General features: G+C 43.8%; 1 pseudogene; it reads right to left on the bottom strand.

The window, feature by feature from the left end:
• Positions 1-11273: 11273 nt before the first annotated feature.
• On the bottom strand, positions 11274-11397 carry LOC129642434 (uncharacterized; annotated as a pseudogene).
• Positions 11398-27181: the final 15784 nt, after the last annotated feature.

The following is a 27181-nucleotide window of genomic DNA, read 5'->3' as shown; positions in this document are numbered from 1 at the left end:
CAGGTTTGATCCCTGGGTCAGGAAGATCCCTTGGAGAAGGGAATGGCTATACCCACTCCAGTATTCTTGCCTAGAGAATTCCATGGACAGAGGAGCCTGATGGGCTTCAGGCCATGGGGTTGCAAAGAGTCAGACACAACTGAGAGACTAACAAAAACAACAAATTCACTGATATAGGTAGAGACTGTGATGGGGAGGAAGAGAGAAATTATCTTAAATAATTTTTTAAAATATATCCTTCCTTCTCCTCTCCAACATACACATATTCCTTCTGGAACTAGACACTTTCCAAGGTCAAGGCAAAAGAAGTAAGCTTTCTCTAACATGCAGGGACACACATGCTCTGTTAGCACAAACGGCTAGAGACACGTGAGCGGGAGGTTCATCTTCACAGTGTAAACAGTATAAAAGACTCTACTTCACTCAAGAAATTACACATGGAGTGGTTGTCACACAGAAATGAGTAGCTAAAACACAATATTTGCTCTCAGCTTATAGCCAAGCCCCTATAGGAACAGCCAAACAACCATCCCATTGGAAACAAGTATTTGTATTCCTTTATTGTGTTACTAAGGCAACACCCAGTTGTAACCTCTTTTTTACCTTATTTGAGACAGTAATGGGCAGTTTTCACCCTGGTCTTTTATGGATCTATAAAAAGCAAGCATGAATTCAAACAATAAAGGATTCTTAATAGGGGATTGGGAAAATGGATAACCCATCTAGAATAGAACATGAAGACCATGGGGCACCTTGCTTAATACGATCCATAGACAGTAGCCACTGTTAATCCAACCAACCGGCCATGGAAAAGAAAAATTAGTTCATGCGGTGTTAGAAGGCCTCAGGAAAGGTCACGGAGGACACGGTCTCCTCTCTCCTAAGACACCTCCTCCCCACCCCCATCCAGTAGGAAGCACTGATGGAACAGATGACACCTGAGGAGCTCAGCAGGAGGCTGGGTGCCAGGGAAGGTGGGCTTAGGAGACAGAGGGGAAGCAAGAGATCTGTGAACACAGAGGTACTGGGGTTGGTGGGTAGAGAGCCTGCGAGGTGGATGCTTTCGGCCCTCCGAGGGGATGGTTGCAGGGGTCTGGAGACAGGGAGGGCGCAAGGACACAGTGAGGGTAACAGAGAAGACCTCTTTGCTCACCCCCACCATGTAGACTTTGTTTCATGGTCTGGGACTAATCCTCTGTGATGCAAGGCTCAGTCCTTTGAGCTAGTGGTTCTGCCCTTCAGAGTCATCCTTTCTTTTTCTTAAAGGCTAACCCATGAGTAGTTTTATGGGCTCCCATTGCTTGCCTGTAGGATTTTAGGGGTCCAACAGCCTCTTTTGTTTTGCATTCATTTAATTTTGTATTCTCTCTATACTCTTCAGTCCAGTTTGGCAGTGTTTCTACTGGTGTAACATCACCAAGAACCATATGAGTCTTCCATGCATGTCACAGGGATTCACACCATTAGACGAGAGGGTTCATCCTAATGCCTTCTTATGAAAAGCTCAGTACCACCTGCCAGGGAGGCAGATTGGGAGTCCACTATCAATAAATGGCCAGAAGAAGTGTTCACTTCTCTATAGGCCTGAGATCTGTCTCGCTATCCAGAAATAGCAGGACAGGGGACAGAGCACTGGCCAAGGAAATTCTACCAAAACAAGCGCTTAACTGGGGAGGCACTCTCTGTACCCCACAAGCAGGACAGAACCTGCCACACAGACAGGAAGACCTCTTTGTCCCTGTGGGTCTTAGACTCCCTTCCCCTACTCAGAGACAACAGGCTGACAAGCCTAGAGAAACTCATCAGCCTTCCAGGTAGCAAGAGCAGGGACCAATGGGAGCCTGACAGTATGACTTAAACTAAGAAAATGAAAATAATACCACAAAGTGCTTGAAAATTAAACTGTCATTGGAACCACAGAAGTAAACTAGCACCTTATACTAAACCTAAACAAGGTGATCATCTGCTAAAATAGAAAATTTAAATAAGAATCAGCGTCTTCTTCATACAGATGGCCAAAAAGCACATGAAATGATACTCAACATCACTAATTATTATTGTTCATTGCTAAGTCACATCCAACTCTTCTGTGACCCTATGGACTGTAGCCCTCCAGGCTCCTTTGTTCATGGGATTTTCCAGGCAAAAATACTGGAGTAGGTTGCCATTTCCTTCTCCAGGGGATCTTCCTGACCCAGGGATAGAACCCAGGTCTGCCGCATCTCAGGCAGATTCTTTACCAATTGAGCTAATTATTAGAGAAAATAATAATCAAAACTACATTGAGGTACTAGTTCACAATGATCAGAAGGGCCATAATTAAAAAGTATACAAATAACAAATGCTAGAGAGGTGTGGAGGAAAGCGAACCATCCCACGCTGTTGGTGGGAATATAAATTGGTACAGCCATGATGCAGAACAGTATGGAGGGTCCTTAAAAAACTAAAAATACAAATACCATATGATTCAGCAATCCCACTCCTAGGCATGCTGCTGCTACTGCTAAGTCGCTTCAGTTGTGTCCGACTCTGTGCGACCCCATAGACGGTGGCCCACCAGGCTCCCCCGTCCCTGGGATTCTCCAGGCAAGAACACTGGAGTTGGTTGCCATTTCCTTCTCCAATACATTAAAAGGAAAAGTGAAAGTGAAGTCGCTCAGTGGTGTCCGACTCTTCGCGACCCCATGGTCTGCAGCCTACCAGGCTCCTCCATCCATGGGATTTTCCAGGCAAGAGTACTGGAGTGGGGTGCCATCGCCTTCTCCAATCCTAGGCATATATCCATATAAAACTGTAATTAGAAAAGATACATGCATCCCAATATTCATTGCAGCACTATTTACAGTAGCCAAGACATGGAAGTGATATAAGTATCCATGGACTGATGAATGAATAAAGAAGATATGGTATATATATATGATGGAATATTACTCAGCCATTAAAAATGAAATAGGACTTCCCTTGTGGCTCAGTGGTAAAGAATCCACCTGCCAACGCAAGAGATGCCGGTTCAATCCCTGATCCCGGAAGATCCCATATGCCCTGAAGCAACTAAGCCCCGTGTGCCACAACTACTGAGCCTATGCTCCAGAGCCCAGGAGTCAGAGCCCAAGGGCCTGTGCTCTGCAACCAGAGAGTAGCCCCCACTTGCAGCAACTAGAGAAAAGCCTGTGAAGCAATGAAGACCCAGCACAACCAAAAATAAATAAATAATTTTCAAAAAAGAATGAAATAATGCCATTTGTAAGCAATAGGGATAGACCTAGAGATTATCATACTAAATCAAGTAAGTCAGACATAGAAAGACAAATATCAGATGATATCATATGTGGAATCTAAAAAAATGATCCAAAGGAACTCATTTAGAAAACAAAAAGACTCACAGACTTAAAAAACAAACTTACGGTTACCAAAGGGAAAACGAGGGAAGAGGGATAAATTAGGAGGTTGGGATTAACATAAACACACTACTGTATGTAAAATGGATAGTCACAAGGACTACTTACAGCGCAGGGAACTCTACTCTGTAATAACCTGAAAGGGAAAAGAATCTGAACAAGAATAAATATATGAATATGTATAACTGAATCACTTTGCTGTACACTTGAAACTAACAGAACGTTGTAAATCAACTATACTCCAATATACAATAAAAAACTTAATAAAAGAATCAGTCTTCTAATATAATAGACTAAATGTCTAGTATGCAATTTTAAATTATATCTATTAATATGTATTGCTTATTTTTGACTCTGCTGGGTTTTCGTTGCTGTGTGGGCTTTTCTCTAGTTGCGGCAAGCAGGGGCTACTCTCTAGCTGTGGTGCTCAGTCTTCTCATTGTAGTGGCTTCTCTTGTTGCAGAGCATGGGCTCTAGGGTGCACAGGCTTTGGTAGTTGCAGTTCCCAAGGTCTAGATCACAGACTCAATAATTGTGGCACACGGGCTTAGTTGGTCTGAAGCATGTGGGATTTTCCCAGACCAGAGATCAAACCCATGTCCCCTTCATTGGCAGGCAGATTCTTTACCACTGAGCCACCAGGAAAGACTCTAGTATATAATTTTAAAAACCACCCATCCTATGAAAAATCAGAAATATAACAACTTAACTGAGAAAAGACAATCAAATGACACCAACGCAGAGATAAATCTGATGGTGACATATTCTGGAAAGGGCTTTAAAGAAGCCATCATAAAAATGCTTCAACATATTATACAGAGTAAAGTAAGCCAGAAAGAAAAACACCAATACAGTATACTAACGCATATATATGGAATTTAGAAAGATGGTAACAATAACCCTGTGTACGAGACAGCAAAAGAGACACTGATGTATAGAACAGTCTTATGGACTCTGTGAGAGAGGGAGAGGGTGGGAAGATTTGGGAGAATGGCATTGAAACATGTATAATATCATGTATGAAACGAGTCGCCAGTCCAGCTTCGATGCACGATACTGGATGCTTGGGGCTGGTGCACTGGGACGACCCAGAGGGAGGGTATGGGGAGGGAGGAGGGTTCAGGCTGGGGAACACAGGTATACCTGTGGCGGATTCATTTTGATATTTGGCAAAACTAATATAATATTGTAAAGTTTAAAAATAAAATAAAATTAAAAAAATGCTTCAACAATCAATTATAAATAAAGAAACATAAAACACCAGCAAAGAAATTAAGTAATTAAAAAAATCAAATGGAAAGTATAGAACTGAAAATACTGTAACAGAAACTTAAAACTTGCTGGATGGGCTAGAGTAGAGATGATGGAGGATAAAATCAGCAACCTGAGACAGATCAACACATCTGTTGATTATTATTTACCCATCTAAATAATAGAATGGGAAAAACTAGAGTTCTCTTCAAGAAAATTAGAGATATCAAGGGAATATTTCATGCAAAGATGGGCACAATAAAAGACAGAAATGGTATGGACCTCACAGAAGCAGAAGATATTAAGAAGAGGTGGCAAGGATACACAAAAGAACTATACAGAAATGATCTTAATGACCCAGATAACCACGATGGTGTGATCACTCACCTAGAGCCAGACATCCTGGAATGTGAAGTCAAGTGGGCCTTAGGGAGCATCACTATGAACAAAACTAGTGGAGGTGATGGAATTCCAGCTGAGCTGTTTCAAATCCTAAAAGATGATGCTGTGAAAGTGCTGCACTCAATATGCCAGAAAATTTGGAAAACTCAGCAGTTGCCAGAACTGGAAAAGGTCAGTTTTCATTCCAATCCCAAAGAAGGGCAATGCCAATGAATATTCAAACTATTGCACAATTGCACTCATGTCACACTATAGCAAAGGAATGCTCAAAATTCTCCAAGCCAGGCTTCAACAGTACATGAACCGTGAACTTCCAGATGTTCAAGCTGGTTTTAGAAAAGGCAGAGGAGCCAGAGATCAAATTACCAACATCCATTGGGTCATCAAAAAAGCAAGAGAGTTCCAGAAAAACATCTACTTCTGCTTTATCGACTATGCCAAAGCCTTTGACTGTGTGGATCACAACAAACCGTGGAAAATTCTTCAAGAGATGGGGATACCAGACCACCTAACCTGCCTCCTGAGAAATCTATATGTAGGTCAAGAAGCAACAGTTAGAATCTGACATGGAACAACAGACTGGTTCCAAACTGGGAAAGAAGTATGTCAAGGCTGTATATTGTCACCCTGCTTATTTAACTCACATGCAGAGTACATCATGCAAAATACCAGGCTGGATGAAGCACAAGCAGGAATCAAGATTGCTGGGAGAAATATCAGTAACCTCAGATATGCAGATGACAACACCCTTATGGCAGAAAGCGAAGAGGAACTAAAGAGCCTCTTGATGAAAGTGAAAGAGGAGAGTGAAAAAATTGGCTTAAAACTTAACATTCAAGAAACTAAGATCATGGCATCCAGTCCCATCACTTCATGGCAAATAGATGGGCAAACAATGTAAACAGTGACAGACTTTCTTTTCTTGGGCTGCGAAATCACTGCAGATGATGACTACAGCCATGAAATTAAATGACGCTTATCCTTGGGGGAAAAGCTATGACCAACCTAGAAAGCATATTAAAAAGCAGAGACATTACTCTGCCAACAAAGGTCTATTTAGTCAAAGCTATGTTTTTTCCAGTATTCATATATGGATGTGAGAGTTGGACCATAAAGAAAGCTGAGCGCTTAAGAATTGATGCTTTTGAACTGTGGTGTTGGAAAAGACTGTTGAGAGTCCCCTGGACTGCAAGGAGATCCAACCAGTCCATCCTAAAGGAAATCAGTCCTGAATATTCGTTGGAAGCACTGATGCTGAAGCTGAAGCTACAATATTTTGGCCACCTGATGCCAAAAACTGACTCATTAGAAAAGACCCTGATGTTGGGAAAGATTGAAGGCAGGAGGAGAAGGGGACAACAGAGGCTGAGATGGTTGGATGGCATTACTGATTCAATGGACATGAGAGTGAGCAAGCTCTGGGAGTTGGACAGGGAAGAGTAGTGTGCTGCAGTTCATGGGGTTGCAAAAACTTGGACACAACTCAGTGACTGAACTTAACTGAAATACTAGGAAAAAATAGGGTGAAAAAATGAACAGAGACCTGTGGAATAATAAAAAAAGATCCAACCTCCATATCATCAGATTCTCAGAAAGAGAGAAAAAAGGAAAGCCAAAAGAGTATTTGAAGAAAAAAATGGCTGAAAATTCTTATTTTGATAAACGATACATAAACCTATAGATTCAAGATAGTACAACATCCACAAACAGGGTAAACCCAAAGAAATACATACCACAACATATCATAATTAAACTTCTTAAAACTAAAAATAAAGAAAAAATATTGAAATAGCCAGAAATAAATGACACCTATATGGGAATATCAGTTTGAACAGCAGTGGATTTCTCATTTGAACCTATGGACGCCTGACAGTATTGGTACATTTTTCAGGTATTAAAAAAAACAGAACTGTCAGCCACAAATTCTGCATCTGGTGAAAATATCCTTCAAAAATTAAGGAGAGGACTTCCCTAGTGGTCTAGTGGTTAATAAACAGCCTGCCAATGCAAGGGACACGGGTTCAGTCCCTGGCCCAGGAAGATTCCACATGCTGGGGAGCAACTAAGGCCAGGTGCTACAACCATTGAGTCCGTGGGCCCTCGAGCCCATGCTCTGAAACAAGAGAAGCCTCCACGATGAGAGGCCTGTTCTCCACAACAAAGAGTAGGCTCCCCTCACCGAACTAGAGAAAGCCTGAGCACAGCAACCAAGAGCCAGCATAGCCAAAAAAAAAAAAAAAAATTAAGGTGAAAGTTAGACATTCTCAGATAAAGGAAAACAAATAATTTGTCACCTCCAGATATATCCTTAAAAATTGGCTAAAGGATAATCTTCAAAAAGGAAAGAAATTGAAAAAGAAGGAAACATGGAACATCAGAAAGGAAGAAAGAACAACAGAATAATCAGAAATATACACAAAACAGACCATCCTTTTTCTTGTGAGTTTTATAAATCATATTTAAAGATTGAAATAAAAATTATGGCATTACCTGATGCTCAGGACTATAGTATATAAAATTAAGGAAAGTAAATTAACCTAAATGGAAAAAGGTTTTCAAATTTCACCTTAAGTGGTAAAACATTGATACCAGTATTCTGTAATAATGCACTTCCTTGGTGCCTCAGACAGTGAAGAATCTGTCTGCAATGTGGGAGACGTGCGTTCAATCCCTGGGTTGGGAAGATCCTCTGGAGAAGAGAATGGCAATCTACTCCAGTATTCTTGTCTGGGGAATTCCATGGACAGAGGAGCCTGGCAGGCTACAGTTCATGGAGTTGCAAAGAGTCAGACACGACTAAGCGACTACACTTTCACTCTGTAATAAGTCATATGTGTATATTGTAATATATAGAGCCACCAAAATGAAAACTATACAAAGAAATATATTCAAAAGCACTATAAACAAATAAATACAAAATACTAAAAATTGTGACAGTAACCAAGAAGACAACAAAAGAGAAACAATAGTAAGAACTAGAGGAAACAAACAGAAAACAAATCATAAAGTGGCAAGTTCAAGTTCTAACATGTCAAAGATTACCTTAAATGTAAATAGTCTAAATAAACAAACACAAAGACAGGAGGAGTGGATTAAACAAAAAAATTAAAAACCCATAGTTCAACTATCTACTATTTACAACAAAACATAAAAACTCACTTCAAATTCAGTGACATAGGAAGGTTAAAAATAAAATGATAGAAAAATACATACCATATGAACGTTAGCTTTTAAAAATCAGGACTGGCTATATTATCTAATTAAGTAAAAACTTCACAGCAAAGATAATTACTAGAAACAAAAGGAATGTTATAAAATGATAAAAGAATCAATCCGCCAGGAAGTCATAAAAACTAAATTTGTATGCACCAAAAACAGGGCCTCAAAATACATAAAGCAAAAACTGACAGGACTGAAAGGAAAAACAGAAAATCAGCAATTATAGTTGATGATTTCAATACTTCCCTTGCAGCAACTGTTAGAACTACGAGACAGAATACTGGCAAGGATATCGATTTGAAAAACAGAGTCAACCAACAGGATCTGACTGACAGCAGAAGGTCACTCCATACAACAGCAACAGAATATACCTCGGTGTCAACTGTCTGTAGGGTAGACATCAAAACATACCATATCCAGGGCCACAAAACAAACCACAACAAATCTAAAATAATAGATGTCACACAGATCGTTTTCTCTAGCCATAATATAATCACACTAGAAATCCATAACATAAAAATGAGAAGATCTCTAGACACGTGCAAGTTAAGCAACCCAATCCTAAATAACCCATGGTCAAAGTTGAAGTTCCAAAGGAAATTTTTAAAAATACATAGAAGTGAATGAGAGTAAAAATACAATATATCAAAATGTGAAATGCAGTTAAAGTAATCTAAAAAGGATTAAAAGGATTTTTAATAGAGAAATGGTCTCAAAATCAATGGTCTAAGAAACTAGAAGAAGAAAAGCAAGATAAACCAAAGCAAAGCAAAGAAATAATATACAGCAGAAATCAACAAAATTTAAAACACAAAAGCAGTGGAGAAATTAATAAAATAAAAATATGATACTTCAACAAACATCAGTAAAACTGATAAACCTTCAGCAAGATTGACAGATATAAAGAGAGAATAAACAAATCACCAAAATCAGAAATAAAACAACTCACAGAAGATCCTGAAGCCATTCAAAGGCTATTAGGAAAATACAATGGCACCCCACTCCAGTACTCTTGCCTGGAAAATCCCATGGACAGAGGAGCCTGGTGGGCTGCAGTCCATGGGGTCGCGAAGAGTCGGACACGACTGAGTGACTTCACTTTCACTTTTCACTTTCATGCATTGGAGACAGAAATGGCAACCCACTCCAGTGTTCTTGCCTGGAGAATCCCAGGGACGGGGGAGCCTGGTGGGCTGCCGTCTATGGGGTCGCACAGAGTCAGACATGACTGAACCGACTTAGCAGCAGTAGCAGCATGATCAATTTTATGCTCATATATTCAACAATTTAGAAGAAATGGGTCAAAGAAAAAGTCTCAAAGTAAAATTTTAAAAATACATAGAACTGTATGAAGTGAAAATACTACATATTAAAATATACATATAAAGCAATGCTAAGGGGAAACTTCTAACACTAAATGCTTATATTAAAATGGAGGAAAAGTCTCATTTCTCAAATGAATGAAAACCAAAACTACCAAAACTCAACCATGATGAAATGCATAGTCTTATAATCCTATGACCATTAACAAAATTGAACTTTAAATCTGTAATTTAAAATCTCCTGAACAAGAAATCTCCAGGCCCTGGGAATCTCACTGAAGAATCCTCCCAAGTATTTAAAATAGGAACAACGCCAGTTTTACACATTATCAACCCCTCAAAAATAGAAGAAACTCTTTTCATTTTATGAGGCCAGTATTATCACATAAAACCAGATAAAACAAGTATACAAAAAGAAAACTGCAGACCAATATTGTCCATAAACTCAGACGCAAAATTCCTCAACTACTTGTTAGCAAACCAATTACAACAATTGGTTTGTTGGACAATTAACAAGTGAGATTTATTCCAAGTATGCAATTTCATTAATTATACCAAAAGACTGAAGAAGAAAAATCACGTGATCGTATCAGTTATGCGGGAAAAGCATTTGACAATCACAACACCGATTTTTTTTATAAAAACAAAACCCAAAACACCCTCATCATGTTAGTAACAAAGGGGAAGTACTTTAATTCGATAAAGAACACCTTCATCACACACAACTAAGATCACTTTCCTCGTGGCTCAGACAGTAAAGAATCTTCCTGCAATGCGGGAAGTCTGGTTTCAATCCCTGGGTTGGGAAGATCCCCTGGAGGAGGGCATGGCAACCCACTTCAGTATTCTTGCCTGGAGAACCCCTGTGGACAGAGGAGCCCGGCAGGTTACCATCCACGGGATTGCAAAGAGTCAGGCACGACTGAGCGACTAAGCACAAGCTCACGCTTAATGATGAACGATTGGATTCCTTCCCTTAATATGCCCACTCTCATCACTGGTATTTAACATAGTACTGGAAGTTCTAGCTGTTGCGATGAGAAAAGAAAAAGAAATAAAGGCATAACAATTGGAAAGAAGGATATAAACTGTCCTGATTTGCAGATGGCATGATTGTCTATATAGAAAACCGAAGGAACCTACACAAAAAATATAAAAGAACAAAGTGAGTTCAGCAATGTCTCAGGAAATAAGTGTATGTTCAGTCACCCAATCATGTCCAACTCTTTGCAACCCCATGGGCTGTAGCCCACCAGGCTCCTCTATCCGTGGAATTTTTCAGGCAAGAATACTGGGGTGAGTTGCCATTTCCTACTTCAAGGGATCTTTCCAACCCAGGGATTGAACCCATGTCTCTTGTGTTTCCTGAGTTGGAAGGTGGATTCTTTACCACTAGAGCCATCTGGGAAGCCCCTCAGGAAATAAGATCATGCACAAAAGTTAACTGTATTTCTATAAACTAACAATGAACAAGTGGAAACTGAAATCTAAAATGCAATGTTATTTCTAATCACTCCAAAGAAAATTAAATACTTAAGTATAGACTTAATAAAACATGTACAGGGTCTGTATGCTGAAAATTACAAAATACTGATAGAAAAAAAAAAATCAAAGAACACTTAAATAAATGTCAACACACACTGTGTTCATGGACTGAAAGACTCATTATAAAGATGTCAGTTCTCCTTAAACTGATTGATAGGTTTAATGAAATTCCTATCAAATTCTCAGCAAGGCTTTTTTTGGCATAAGCAAGCTTATTCTAAAATTTACACTTGATCTTAGCCAAAAGGCCAAGAAGTGATTATTATTCTAAAACTTAAATGGAAAAACATGTGCCCTAGAATAACTAAAATAATCTTGACAAATAAAAATAAAGTAGGAAGAATCATTTTACCCGATATTAAGTCTTACTATAAGCGCAGTAATCAAAGTATTGGTGGATGGACAGACACACAAATCAGTAGAATAGACTCAAGAACCCAGAAAAAGACAGACATAAATATGCTCAACTAATTTTTGACAAAGGTGCAAGAGTACTTCAAGAAAGAAAGGTAAAAAATTTAAAAAAGAAAAGGAAGGAAGGATAACTTTTTCTACAAATTGGGCTGTAACAATTGAATATCCATAGCAAAAAATAAATCTCCACCCACACCTCATGCCTTATACAATTGACTCAAAATGGATCACAGACTCAAATATAAAATATAGACCTATAAAAATTTTTAGAAAAAAATACAGGAGAAAATCTCTGGAGTTGAGGCCAGGCAAAGAGATCTTAGACTTGACACAGAAGTACAATTAATAAGTTGGATCTTATCAAAATTTAAAAACATTTGCTCTACAAAACAAGTTGGAACTGAAATAGTAGAGAAGAATAATAGTAAAATGGTATTCAAGACAAGGATCTGAGGTATTTCTTGAAAGGTTGTTATTAACATTTATCAACTTTGGCCTTAGTCAGGCAACCAAGTTAAAATACAAAGACAAATAAAACTGCTTTCATTTGAAGATGATCTAATGGTATACATAGAAAATCCAAAGGAATCAACAGATAAAATTTTAGATGAATAAATTATTTTAGCAATCTTGATAGATAAAAGATCAATATATTTAGAAATAACAGTTGCATTGTTGGAATATTACATGGCCATAAAAAGTATGAAATTTGCAGCAACATGGATGGACTTAGAGTTTATCATATTAAAGTGAAGTAAGTCAGAAATTGAAAAGCAAATATCACATGATATAACTTATCTGTAGAATCTAAAATATGACACAAATGAACCTTTCTTTAAAACAGAAACAGATGCACAGACATAGAGAACAGACTTATGGTTGCCAAGGAGGAGGGGAGTAGGTGGGGATGAATTGGGAGTTTGGGATTCAGATCAGATCAGATCAGATCAGTCGCTCAGTTGCGTCCGACTCTTTGCGACCCCATGAATCGCAGCACGCCAGGCCTCCCTGTCCAATACCAACTCCCGGAGTTCACTGAGACTCACGTCCATTGACTCAGTGATGCCATCCAGCCATCTCATCCTCTGTCGTCCCCTTCTCCTCCTGCCCCCAATCCCTCCCAGCATCAGAGTCTTTTCCAATGAGTCAACTCTTCACATGAGGTGGCCAAAGTACTGGAGTTTCAGCTTTAGCATCATTCCTTCCAAAGAAATCCCAGGGCTGATCTCCTTCAGAATGCACTGGTTGGATCTCCTTGCAGTCCAAGGGACTCTCAAGAGTCTTCTCCAACACTGCAGTTCAAAAGCATCAATTCTTTGGCACTCAGCCTTCTTCACAGTCCAACTCTCACATCCCTACATGATCACAGGAAAAACCATAGCCTTGACTAGACGAACCTTTGTTGGCAAAGTAATGTCTCTGCTTTTGAATATACTATCTAGGTTGGTCATAACTTTCCTTCCAAGGAGTAAGCGTCTTTTAATTTCATGGCTGCAGTCACCATCTGCAGTGATTTTGGAGCCCAGAAAAATAAAGTCTGACACTGTTTCCACTGTTTCCCCATCTATTTCCCATGAAGCAATGGGACCGGATGCCATGATCTTCGTTTTCTGAATGTTGAGCTTTAAGCCAACTTTTTCACTCTCCACTTTCACTTTCATCAAGAAGCTTTTTAGTTCCTCTTCACTTTCTGCCATAAGGGTGGTGTCATCTGCATATCTGAGGTTATTGATATTTCTCCCGGCAATCTTGATTCCAGCTTGTGTTTCTTCCAGTCCAGTGTTTCTCATGATGTACTCTGCATATAAGTTAAATAAGGAGGGTGACAATATACAGCCTTGACATACTCCTTTTCCTATTTGGAACCAGTCTGTTGTTCCATGTCCAGTTCTAACTGTTGCTTCCTGACGTGCATACAGATTTCTCAAGAGGCAGATGCAAATTATTACATTTAGAATGGATAAACAACAAGGTCCTACTGTATAGCACAGGGAACTATATTCAATATCCTGTGGTAAACCATACGGAAAATAATATTAAAAATATATGCATATATATAGCTGAATCACTTTGGTGTACAGCAAAAATTAACACAGCATTATAAATCAACTATATTTCAATAAATAAATAAATAATTGCATTGTTATACATCTGCAACAACAATGAAATTTTAAATTAATTCTGGTTTTTGGCTGAGCTGGGTCTTTGTTGCTTTCGCGTGGGCTTTCTCAGCTTGCGGCTAGTGGGGGCTACTCTTCACTGTGGTAGGTGTGTGGGCTTTTCACTGTGGTGGCGTCTCTTGCTGCAGAGCACAGGCTCTAGGTGCATGGGCTTTAGTAGTTGTGGGTCACAGACTTAGTTAATCCATGACATGTGGAATCTTCCCAGAGCAGGGATTGAACACATGTCCTCTGCATTGGCTGACAGATTCCTGTCACTGCACTATCAAGGAAGTCCCAACAATGAATTTTACATTTTTAAGTGATATCATATAGAAAGTGAAAGTGAAAGAAAGTGAAAGCCATTCAGTTGTGTCCGACTCTTTGCGACCCCATGGACTATATAGTCCATGGAATTCTCCAGGCCAGAATACTAGAGTGGGTAGCCTTTTGCTTCTCCAGGGGATCTTTCCAACTCAGGGATCAAACCCAGGACTCCCGCACTGCAGACAAATTCTTTACCAGCCGAGCCATAACGGAAGCCCAAGAATCATGGAGTGGGTAGCCTATCCCTTCTCCAGCAGATCTTCCCAACCTAGGAATCAAACCGGTGGGGTCTCCTACATTGCAGGCAGATTCTTTACCAACTGAGCTATGAGCTATGATATATATATCATATATATCAAAAAAGAATAAATTTAACAAACTGGGTGCTGGGCTCTATACAGAAACACAACAACTAAATAACTGGAGGGATGTATCATGTTCTTAGATTGGAAGATTTAATACAATAAAGATGTCAATCATCCCCACATAGATAGATTCAATGCAATCAATCAGTCACAGTCAAAATCCCACCAGGGTTTTTAGAAGGATTTGACAAACTAATTCCTAAAATGTTTAGAATACAAATGAAATGGACCCTAAATAGCGAACACACGCTTTAAGAAGACAAGGTGATGGAACTTGCTCTATCAGATATCAATAAAAATTATTTTAAGCTGTCTGACAGATAGTCTTGGTGCAAGAATAGACAGATTAGTGGAACAGAATAAAGAAGCAAGAAACAGACTCATGCACTCATGGGCACTTGATTTTAGTTGTCATTGAAGGTCAAAGAACAAAGGATGGAGTTTTCAATAAAAGGTGCTAGGACGACCAGATATCCATGTGGGGAAAAAAATAAGGATTGACTCCTACTTCATATCTTACATAAAGATCCATTTTAAGTGAATTGAAGATAATACAGGAGAATGATTTGGGAGGTAGGGAAAGACCTCTTAAACAGGATACATAAAGCATAACCATAAAGGAAGATTGTTAAATTGAACTACATTAAAGTTAAGAATATCTATTCATCAAAAGATACCACTGAGAGTGAAAAAAGCAACCCACATACTAGGAGAATATATTTACAATACATATAAAAAACCAAATTACTTTAATTTTCTCTATATAGCCTGTTGATGAATAAGGAAAAGACAGGCAAATCAAAAGAAAAACAGTGTAGAAAACTGAACATGGAATTCAAACAAAAGATACACCAGGGGGTAATATACAAAATTGCTCAGTCTCAATATCGGTCAAGGAAATGCAAATTCACACCTCTTTGAGAAACCATTACACACTCACCAGAATGGCTAAAGTTTAAAAGACTGACAATGGGCTGGGTGGAGACTGTGGAGAATGGGATGGGTACTCACACTCTGCTGGCAAGAGTTTATACTGTACCAACATTTTGGAAAACAGATGGCACTATTAATTGGAGTTAATATAAGCATATCCTATGACCCAGAAATTTCACTCTTAGATGTATACCCAATCTAAATGTGTGGGCATGTATCTCAAGAGTCATGTACAGGGACTTCTCTGGTGGTCCAGTGGCTAAGACTCCATGCTTCCAATGCAGGGGGGCCAGATTTGATCCCTGGTCAGGGAACTGGATCCCACATGCCATAAATGAAAGAAAAACAACCCACATGCCAAAATTAAGACCTGGCACAGGCAAATAAACAGTCATGTACAGAATGGTCACAGTAGCATCATTCATAAAACCAAGGATCAGAAACAAGCCAAATATCCACCAACATTAGGATGGACAGATTATGACATAATCATTCAATGAAACATTATATAATAGAGAAAATGAATACGTTATAGCCACAGGCAACAATGTGGATAAAACTCACAAACAAAATGCTGAGTGCAAAAATTGAGGCATAAAATAATTCATACTGTGTGATTGATTATAACACATCATTGATGAAAATAATACATATCAAAACCTGAGGGATGCCACTGAAATGCACTAGAGGAATTTATGATCTTTAATGTCATCTGTTAGAAAAGAATATTTAAAGAGTCCAAATGAAGAGGAAGAAGTTAATAAAAATAAAATAATCTCTAGATAAGAAGGAAATAACCATGATCAGAGCAATGAAAGAGAAAATAAAGATAAAACATAAAGGATCAGCCAAATCAAAAAGGTAGTTCTGGGACTTCCCTGGTGGTCCAGTGGTTGAGAGCCCACCTGCTAATACAGGGACACAGCTTCGATCCCTGATCCAGGAAGATTCTACATGCCGTGGGGCAACTAAAACCGTGTGCCTAGAGCCCATGCTCTGCAACAAGAGAAGCCGCTGCAATGAGACCCTCGCACTGCAAGGAAGAGTAGCCCCTGCTCATCACAACTAGAGCACGCCCCCGCGTAGCAACAAGAGAAGACCCAGTGCTGCAAAATAAAATTAATGAAAAGGTAGTTCTTTGAAAATACTAATAAAAACAAACAAACTTCTAGAGCAAATGATGAAAAGAATGGAAAGAGAAAGAGTTATTAGCACAGAGGAGAGAAGAGGATATAATTTTAAACACAACATAAAATTTAAGATAAATACAGAACATCATTATGCCAGAGCACTTGAAATATCGGCAAAATGGACAATAACTGGAAGAAACAAAAGCTTGCACAGAATCTCACAGAGAAAGAGAAAACCTGAATATGTCTTGAACATTCGGAATTTAAAATCTACCCACAGAGCCAACTACAACAAAGTCAGATGCAGAAATCCAGGTGCTGTGTTCGTCAGATGCTTTCTGACCAATCTCGCCTCAGACAAGCTCTGCCAGTTTGCAGACAAGGGGACCTACTGCTCCACTCAAACTAGGAGACTGAGGTATTGATGGTGCCCGGGTCTCCCCTGGGTGGGGTCCGCCTGGCCGGCTCTCCTCCTACAATATCTTTTTCTCTCATTCTTGCACACACACACTCCACTACCAAGGGAGATCAAGAGGCAGCTGTTCACCCATTTGGGGAACCAACGGTCACACCTCTGTCTCCACTGGTTCATACTGGTCTCCATGTGAAGCATGGACCTGGCAAACCTGAAGGTCCCCTTCTGCCCGTTGTCCCTTCCCTGGCCTTGATGGCCATCTCACTTGGCACCCTTTCCCTTCTGCTGTCCATGCCCCCTGACCTTCTCCACGGGCCCCCTGGCTCTTCCCCACTCTCATCTGCCTGCCAGCTACCCTCAGCCTGCACACTCCTGGGGCCTCTGGATCTTCTGTGACCAACTCACTGGGAACCCTGCGATCAGGGTGACTCCAGTCTGGGTCCTCTGCACTTCTGTCTCGACCAGTGCAGGACGCCTCCTGTTCCATGGATCCAACACAGAGCCAGTCAGTTCCTTGGAACACTCACTGGGTCCCCCAGCCCTTGACCTCCTCCTCCATGCCTCCCTTCCCCCGACTGCAGCCGACTTGAGGGACCCTGACGCCCGGCCTTCATTCCCAGAAGCCTCCTGGCTCACCTCTGTCTTCCCGCCCATCATCCTTGAGTGCAGCTTCAGGACCTTTCAGAAGCACAGTGACCCAGTGGGCCCCCAGGATCCACTACACCACACAGGGCCCAGTTAAAGCTCCTGGGCATGTCCGTCACCCTCCGAGCCTGGCCTGCTTCCTTGACCTCTCCTCTTACACCCACACCCTGCCTCCCAGCAGGAGGACCAATCATTCAAGCTGGACCTGGATGCAGTACTTTTCCGACCCTTAGGACTTTTGTTGCTAAAACCAGGGAAGTCCTGGTCAGAGGGACGAGCCATGTCCCTCCACCTCTCGGTCTTGTGCTGCTGTGTCCTCAGCCTGAATCACCCTTTCCCCATCAAGGTCAGCTCTTCCTGCTCCAGGACTCACTTGGGGAGACTCCCACCCCCACCCCCCTACCTCTGACCCCATTGGGCAGGGTTCCTGTGTGCTCCCGCAGGCCCTGAGAACTTAATGCCCTATTCCCATAGGCTCTGGCTCCTGGGGAGAAGGAACCGTAGTTTTTAACTCTGTATCCCCCATCCAGTTAATGCCCGAAGGCACGGGGCATATTCGCTTACAGCTTGCTTAATAAGCATGAAAGATGGATTTGGTGTGTCTCTGACCTCAGCCCTGGGTCTCTCTTGGGGGAAGCGGAACCATGGAGAACATGGTAAAGCTCAATGCCTGATTCTCATGACTCATACCCACCTAGAGGGAGAGGGTCATGGCGGGAGGGACAGGGGAGAGGCCCCTGGGAGATCCTCTTAGGCCAGGCTGGGATTGCAACTGTGGCCCCTGAGGACCCAGGAACAGCGAGGCCCCAGGGAGGGACCCCAATGCCTTACGGGTCAGCCCTGAGTCCCCGGGTGTGGGGCGGACACACAGAGAGCCTGGGTGACTCCAGGAGGAGGAGGAGGCAGCACAGGGGGACCAGACCAACTACAGATCCCACTGTCTTCCGACAGGAGGATGCCTCCAGCCATCACACTAGTCTTCCATCCCTGGCATAGCTCTGCCCACCACTGTTTCCAGCTGCCCAAGGGGCACTTCCAGCTGTCACCACCTACATAGGAACAGGGAAAGGGGTGGTGAGTGAGAACTGCCCCATGAACCTTCCAGGAGTGACTGGGTGAGGCTGGGCCGGTTCCCAGGTGATGCCCACCAAGGTGGCTGAATGGGCTCATCTCCAGGCACCATGCCACCACTAGGGACTCTCAGAACCCATTGGCTGAGGCCATTGACCGCTTAGCAGGCACCTGGTCACACCCCTGACTCCTGCGAGGGGCCAGGGGCCACTGCAGGTAACACTGTAGGAGGACCAGATGAAAGAGTGTGGCTGGCCCCTCTGAGCCTGGGCAGGAAGCGTGCCACTGTCGAGCAGAGCTGAAAATAGAAGGTGCTCCAGGAAGGGAAGCTGGAGAGGGATGCTCCAGGCCCTCAGAGCCCTGCAAGGGCTACACGCCTGCCCTGCCTCAGGCAGTCTGCCTGAATGCCTCCTGTAGGATGAAATGAAGGTTGAAGATGTAGCCTGTCAGCCTGGCTGAGTGCCGGCTGCCTCGCCTGGGGCGGCTCCTGGGGGTCTGGCAGCTCTCCAAGCCCCATGCTGCTTCACAGACCTGCAGAGCTTCTCCCACCTGCCCACCCAGCCCCCTGGGCCTCGTGAGGCGGGTGGTGCCCACAGTGCTCAGTCCTCCGCAGGTGTGTGGCCATCCTCACCCTTCATTGCCATGGCCCTGCTGCTGCCTGCACAGTGCCCACCCTCTGCATCTCTCTACTTGTTCACCAGTTCACAGCCCATCTCCCCAAAGAACCTGAGCCCCACAGGGACAGACAGGATCCAGATCCACCCTGGATCCCTAGACTAGGGCCCAGCACAAGGAGACACTCAGCAAGTGTTTTTTTTTTGGATGAACAAAAGGAAGCAATCGGTGCTTAGAAAGTTTTCCTATTTAATTGCAACAGGGATATTTCATCCGTTTTATGTTGTTTTTCATGACCAGCTTGGCTGTTTTGATCACCTTCACGTCTGTATTAGTCAAGGTCTCGAGAGAAAAACAGAACTAATAGGAGATAGGTATATACATAGATTGATTGATGAGATAGATACATACATAGACTGACTGATTATGAGGAACTGGCTCTTGTGACTATGGAAGCTGAGAAGCCCCACAATCTGCAAGTTGGAGACTCAGGCGAGACACTGCTGTAATTCCAGCCCCGGTGCAAGGACCTGAGTACTGGGGGACTGATGGTGTTAGCCTAGTCTGAGGACAGGAGAACACCGGCATTCCAGCTCAATCTGACAGGCAGGAAGGCAACAGATCCTCCCTCCACTTTTTGTTTGGTTCAGGCCTTCAACTGATTATGAGGCCTGCCCCTCTGGGGAGGGCAAACTGCTTTACTCAGTCTACCAGTTTAAGCCCTAATCTTGTCCATGCATGCCTTCACAGACACACCCAGGAATAATGCTTAATCTGCTTGCCCCATGGCCCAGGCAAGTTGGACACATAAAATTAGCCACCACAATATCTTAGTTATCCGCCCCTCATGCCTAGTCAAGTATCCTAGTCCCCTGTTTGTTCTGCTGAGAGAGGCTGCCAGAATTTCAGGGATGTTGTCAACCATCAACCTGCATCCATCAACCTGAATGAATACCAGTCACAGCATCATGTGTTCCAGGCTCATGTGGCCCCAGGAAGAGACAGTTGAGAGGGTAGGCCACACCACTCACTAGCTCAGAGCTGCAATTTGAACCTGTTCCAGCCGACTTCAAAGCCAAAGCTCCCAACTACTGGGCTACTGACTCTCAAGGGGTCTTCTGGCCTGGGGCAGTTTAAAGCCTCCCTGGTCAGCTGATGACACCATGCCAAATGCTGTAGAGCCCTGTACATGCCAGAAGTGACACACACCCAGGGGCTCTAACCCAGCCTCTGAAATCCTGTAGTTGGGGCGTATACATACATACATACATACATATATATATATATATATACACACACACACATATTGTATACATATATATATTTATTTATCAGAATAAATTTGTGGCAACTTGCAAATAACACAAACATAAGAAAACTGAACATCAGGGAATTCCCTGGAGGCCCAGTACTTACGACTCGGCACTTCTGGCTGCAGGGAGTATAGGTTCAATCCCCAGTTGGGAACTAAGATTCCACATGCCATGATGCATCCAAAAAAAAAAATCCAACAAACTGAACATCACAGCTAGACAATGGTTATGTGTGTGTTTATGCAACCATATCACACAAATATAGGTCTGTTGGCACACGTAGGCACATGTGTGTGTATCATCCACATACCCACGCACACGCAGGTCTGCATCATCTTCTAGAAATGGAACAGGCTCAGTCTTCTGACCATCAGCAGCTGACTCACCTTGCATTTGGAAAATGTATTTGATGGGAAGGTCCAAGAAAGAAAATGGCAGTGTGAGGCTGCAATGATTTCTTAAGAACATGTTGCTAAATGATTTAATCCCTTCCTGAGACACTGCCCATGAATTGATGACCTCTGCTTTTCCTTTCTCCAGTCTGATGAGCAATGGCTTTTCTGACAGGCCAGTAAATTTCTCCCATTGCTTCTGTTATGAAATTTTTTTTAAAAGATGATGAGGGCGAAGTGCTTTATTGCAAAGCACTCTGCACCCTGCCCCCTTTCTCCACAGAAGCGTAAAGCTACAGTTGAAGGAAGGACAAGCTGGTGGCCGTGCTCCCAGGATGAGCCGAGTCCCGTTAAATTAAAATAAATGAAGGCGACTTCCAGATGGTGACTCACACACGAAGGAGGCCGGAGACAAGGAGATGGCTGGGTGCCTTCCGGAACTATGCCCAGGCTCTGCGATGAGGCAGGAAAGGAGCACCTCCCAACCTCCCACTCCACCCGGAGAATCCTGAAAGTCCACACTCACATCTGGGGGAGCTGAGGGGATCCCAGAGGGACCAGAAAGGAACCTTACTCACCCTTCAGACCACACCATCCAACAAACACATTAGCCTGACAGCCATCTTCCACACCTAGCTGTGGGCCAGGTACACAGCCAACAGGAACACCTCTACCAGGAAGTCCTCCAGGATGCAGCACCAAGGAAGTGCTGTGCAGAGGCCTGGGGATCATCTGCAGCAGCCAGCAAGGGAAGGCTCATGAGCAGGGTATGGTGGATGATCATCAGGACTGACTGCCACCAAGGCATCCCAAGCGGAGGACACAGTGGGCAGGAGGCTGAGGAGATGCTGGGTCTGCAGAATGGGAAGCGCTGGGGGGTTGGAGTGGGTTCTTGCTCAGCACATGTGGCTCAGATCCTCCCTAACTCTGACTCTGTAGCACATAACCCTCCCCTGGGGGTGCTCCTACCCCATCCCCAGAGCAACTTCCAGGGCCCATTCAGTGCGGGACTAACGTGGAGGACTGTGAGGCCCCTGAGGGCCGTGTCCTTGGGACTCTCCTTCTCACGTGGGCAAGCCTTGAAGAGCCACACAGCCTGAGTAAGAACTCCTTTGTGGCTGCCCTCCCGGGGCCAAGTGGGGAGCTCACCCACCTGGTCCTTCCAATCCCAAGAGGCACTGTGTGCCCCCAGCCCTCGTCCAGGTGTGTGCCCTTCCCCAGCTCCCGGGCCTTTACTCCTGAATAGGAATACAGCATGATGTGGTGTGCAGGACCTCAAGAACACTCCCAGCCAGGCTCCATTAATCCCCAGATTGGGGTGGGGAACTGCACTGGGACAGGGGTGGTCCCCAGAAAAGTCAGGGCCATGACATGGGTTCAGTCAGTTCAGTTGCTCAGTCATGTCCAACTCTGTGACCCCATGGACTGCAGCACGCCAGGCTGTCCATCACCAACTCCTGGAGCTTACACAGACTCATGTCGATTGAGCTGTGCCATCCAACCATTTCATCCTCTGTCATCCCCTTCTCCCATCTTCAATCTTTCCCAACATCAGAGTCTTTTCCAATGAGTCAGTCTTTGCATCAGGTGGCCATAGTATTGGAGTTTCAGCTCCAGCATTGGTCTTTCCAATGAATATTCTAGCCATGACATGAACATTCTTCCCATGACATGGGTAGAAAACAATCTGAATTTCTAAGGAAAAAAAAAACACTAAAATTAGAAGGACATCTGTCCTTGTTGCTATTTAGTCAGTCTCCAAGTCGTGTCTGACTCATTTGCAACCCCATGGACTATAGCCCGCCGGACTCCTCTGTCCATGGGATTTCCCAGGCAAGAATACTGGAGTGGTTGCATGCTTAGACACTTCAGTCTTGTCCAACTCTCTGCAACCCTATAGACCAAGGCCTGTCAGACTCTGTCCACAGGATTCTCCAGGCAAAAATACTGGAGTGGGTTGCCATTTCCTTCTCCAACTGGAGTGGTTAGCCATTTCCTTCTCCAGAAGGAAATACAAACTAGAGAATACTTCTATTAAATAAAACTGGCCAGGGACTTGCCTGGTGGTCCACCGGTTAAGACTTCAACCTTCCACTAGAAGGAATGTGGTTCAATCCCTGGTCGGGGAACTAATATCCCACAAGCCTTGTGGTGCAGCCAATAAATGAAACACATTTCAAAAAAACAAATATGACTGACCTATGAGTAGTTTTATGATACATAAAAAATTCGCTCAAGTTTTAATGAACTCAACAAGTCCTTGATAAAGTTGTAATGGGTCTGAACAAATAGTTTAAGAGAATGAAATACAAATAGCAAAACAAAACACAAGAACAAAAAATAGAGCGATCTGTCCAACTCCATAGCAGTCAAAGAAATTCAGATTGAGTGCTACACCAAATTAATGTCTTAATGCCAAACCCAGCAGTGACAAGTCTGAGTGCAGGAGCAAGTGTCTGGGGCAGTGGCCTGGGAACAGGCACCGTGCTTTGGGCTGGCCCCACACACAACCTGCATGCAAATGCTCCTCCTCAGGTGCACTAATCCCCCATTTATTACCCTCAGAAATGACTGAAGAGAAGAGAAACTGTGCACTAACAGGCTCACTGTACACTATCTTCATCAGGGGGCAGAGAAATGGGGACAACCTGGATCTCAGCAAGAGGCAGGCAGGCCACCGTCAGACACAAGCTCACGTAGAGCCTGAGGCTCCTCTCTCTGGCATGAGGTCAGTGAGCAAAGCACAACACAAACATACACAGTGCTGCCGCAGGGACAAGCCAAGACAGCCAAGAAATCCGAAAGCAGTGACAACTGAATAAGGGGCACGGACTGTGATCTGGTTTTCACTCCTGTGCACAGGGAGGTTCAGCCATGCTCATGTGCAACACTTCTGTGCATTTCTAGAGTCTATGTCACACGGCATGCCATGATGTCCCTATAGGTGTGTGTTCCTTGACACCTACTCCTTGAGGCTATCAGTCCCACTCCTTTCCAGCCCACAGCCATAACCCATCCTGGGCAGAGAGACCTTCACAGACAGTCATCTCCTATTATTTCTAACTCACTCTTTATGCCTGACCTCCTTCCAGAAAAGATGTCCCACAGTCAGCAATAAAGGGAGGAAAATATACAAAAATTGAGAAACAGTCTTATTTAATAAAGAGAGAGAGACTTCCCTGGTGGTCCAGTGGCTAAGACTCCGAGTTCCCAAAGCAGGGGGCCCGGGGTTGAATCTCTGGTCAGGGAACAAGATGCCACATGCTGCAACTAAGAGTTCATATGCCACAACTAAAGATCCTACACGTTGCAACAGAGATTGACGATCCTGCATGCATTGCTGAGACTTGGCGCAACCAAATAAATATTTTAAAAAATAAAGAGAGAGACTGAGGGCTGTGCCAGAGAGCCAGGCCAGATACACCTGGAGAAGTGGTTCTTTTGGCCACCTCCTGGGAAACGGGGACCCCACCCCCAAACCCCCACATCAACCTCATTTTCAATCTCTAGTCCCTTCGTGGCTGGGAAAACCCAGACCTTAAATTCAGCCCCAGACCCTGACCGCCACACACCCTGCACGGCCCCCAATGCCCCCTGCTCATGCAGCTACAACTCAAACTCATCCCTTGGAGGGCCAGTCCCCACATTCTCAGACTGCACGACATCAAGTTGCCTCTGAGGTCAGTGCTGGGTGCAGGCTGGAGTGAGGAGGTGAGGGTGCAGAAAAACCAAGAAGCAAGCTGCACCCCAGCCGTGCCTGTATCTGCTTCCTGGAATGTTTGACTCCTTCAGTTCCGTCTCACCCTGACTGCCAGTGTCTGTTGAAGCCGCACTCTGGACAATTCCCAGGAGAGAACCCTCGGGAATTAACACAACTCTTTCATTCTGATTACAGCTTTTAATGGAGAGAATTTCTGGACTCTCCCCAATTTTCCTCTCTTCCTAAAATTTTCAATTAAGAGCCTAACCTTGATGGAAAATGGCCATTGTCTGAAATGCCCAAAGTACTGATTCTTCAATGCTAAGTGCTTTTTCTAAGCAGAAAAAACAAACTCTCAATGATTCTGAGTAACACCAGAACCAAGGACCTCGAAAGGAGGGAGGAGAGAAGAAGGCAACATGAAGACTCTCTGGCAAGGCTGCGTCCCAGAGCCAGCCTCTCCCTGTGGGCACAGGCATGGATGGCGGAGGGTCCCTGAGGCCCGTTCAGCCTGGAGAGAAGCCGTGAGCCAAAGAGCAGCGCAGTCGTCCAGGGAGCCAGGCCGGTCTGCCAGCAAAGCAGCTGAAGTCTTGAGGAAACTTCCTGATTGCATTAGCGAGGTGGCACCACCACGACATAATCAAATCTCTCTGGAGGACGTGGCTTCCAGAAGGGCTACTGCTCACACGTGGCCAATTTAGGGTAACCAGGACCAGACAGAGCAGGAGAGAGGAAGGCCAGTGCTTGGGACCCAGGGTGGGATGGCTGGGGGGCCACCCAACTGGGGATCAAGGATATCACAGGGCCGGCCAGCAGCACTGGATGCCAAGCCCCAGGAGGCAGCCTTTCCTGTGACCACGTGTGCAGACACCTGGCATTGGAAGGCCCAGTTACCTGCCCAGCAGCCCTACATCACAGGTTCCCCTAGTTTTACAGGTAAGGAGGGCTGCCTAAGAAACCTGTGTGCAGCAGGTGGGCACGGATCTGAGTTCACTGGCTCACACCAGGGCCCCCTGCTCAAGGGCATGAGCTCTGGACTCTCTTTCCAGGTCTTTCAGCTCGATGGTCCTCGCTCCAGCCTGCCTGAACCTCAGTAGGGCAGGACCAATCACAGCTGCTTGTCAAGACTGCTAAAAAGAGATTATATCACGCAGGGCTCTGGATGCAAGCCTAAGAGCTCCAGGGGTGAGGCCAACTGCAGTGCTGCCACCTACTGGCTAAGGGACCTAATTAACTCTTAATCTCTCTAAGGCTCTTTATCCTGTACTTGGGGCAAGTATAGGGTTGTTTTGAGATTCCAAATAACAGAATGTATGTAAAGAACTAAACACAGAGCCTGGCCCAGAGAAAACACCTAGTATATGACAGTGGATGTTGGGTGTTAGACGCTTGTCATGTCCGACTCTTTGTAACCTCATGGACTACAGCCCACTAGGCTCCTCTGTCCATGGAAATCTCCAGTTAAGAATACTGGAGTGGACTGCCGTTCCCTTCTTTCTGACCCAGGGATCGAACTGGGGTCTCCTACATTGCAGGTGGATTCTTTACCTTGAGAGCCACCAGGGAAGCTCCAAGTGGCTGTTAAGTTGATTGTTATTAGAAAGAAAAGACAGGACCACTCCCACTGGAGTTAGTGGCTGGGGTGGGGATGAGGGGATGATCTCAAAGCCTGATTCTTCATTTTGCAGGTCCAGTACCCTGGAGACACAACTCCTACTAACCCAACCACACCCAAGGGATACACCCAAGGCCAATGTCTTATAATGATGCCTCCTGGTTTCTTCTCTAAGAGTACTTTTTATTTATTTATTTATTTTTTAAAATTTAATTTACAGTTAAGTTTTTATCGATGTTCTTTTCATTTTTTTAAATTTTATTTTATTTTTAAACTTTACAATATTGTATTAGTTTTGCCAAATATCGAAATGAATCCGCTGTAGGTATACCTGTGTTCCCCATCCTGAACCCTCCTCCCTCCTCCCTCCCCATACCCTCCCTCTGGGTCGTCCCAGTGCACCAGCCCCAAGCATCCAGTATCGTGCATCGAACTTGGACTGGCGACTCATTTCATACATGATATTATACATGTTTCAATGCCATTCTCCCAAATCTCCCCACCCTCTCCCTCTCCCACAGAGTCCATAAGTGTCTCCTTTGCTGTCTAAGAGTACTTTTTATAATAGTTCTTAGGTCAGCTATAGTTTGATGTCCTGACCACGATGAGAAAGTACACATGAGAGTTTCTCCACATTGATTTGCTGGACAAAGAAACAAATACAGGGATTAAGGAACAACACCTAGAAACCAGGACATGGGCCTGCTGACGAGCACAGGGGTGGCCATCACGGGCCTCTCAGAGGAGCTCAGGCTTGGCACGTAGATTGCACTCGGTGGCTGCACCTAACAGGGGAGGCCCTGACATTCACTAAGCACCCAATGAATGTTCAGTGGCAGAGGAAGGGAAGAAAACAGGGCCAGATATGGCTGAGATGGGTTTGGAATATGGCTTTAAAGGACAGGCAGGGATGGGCAAGGGAGGGTATAATTCAAGGTTCAGAGACAAGA

The sequence above is a fragment of the Bubalus kerabau genome, chromosome 1 (assembly GCF_029407905.1).
Source record: "Bubalus kerabau isolate K-KA32 ecotype Philippines breed swamp buffalo chromosome 1, PCC_UOA_SB_1v2, whole genome shotgun sequence".
Lineage (NCBI taxonomy): Eukaryota > Metazoa > Chordata > Mammalia > Artiodactyla > Bovidae > Bubalus > Bubalus kerabau.
Note: the sequence above shows the minus strand (reverse complement) of the source record. Positions and strands in the feature narration are given on the sequence as shown.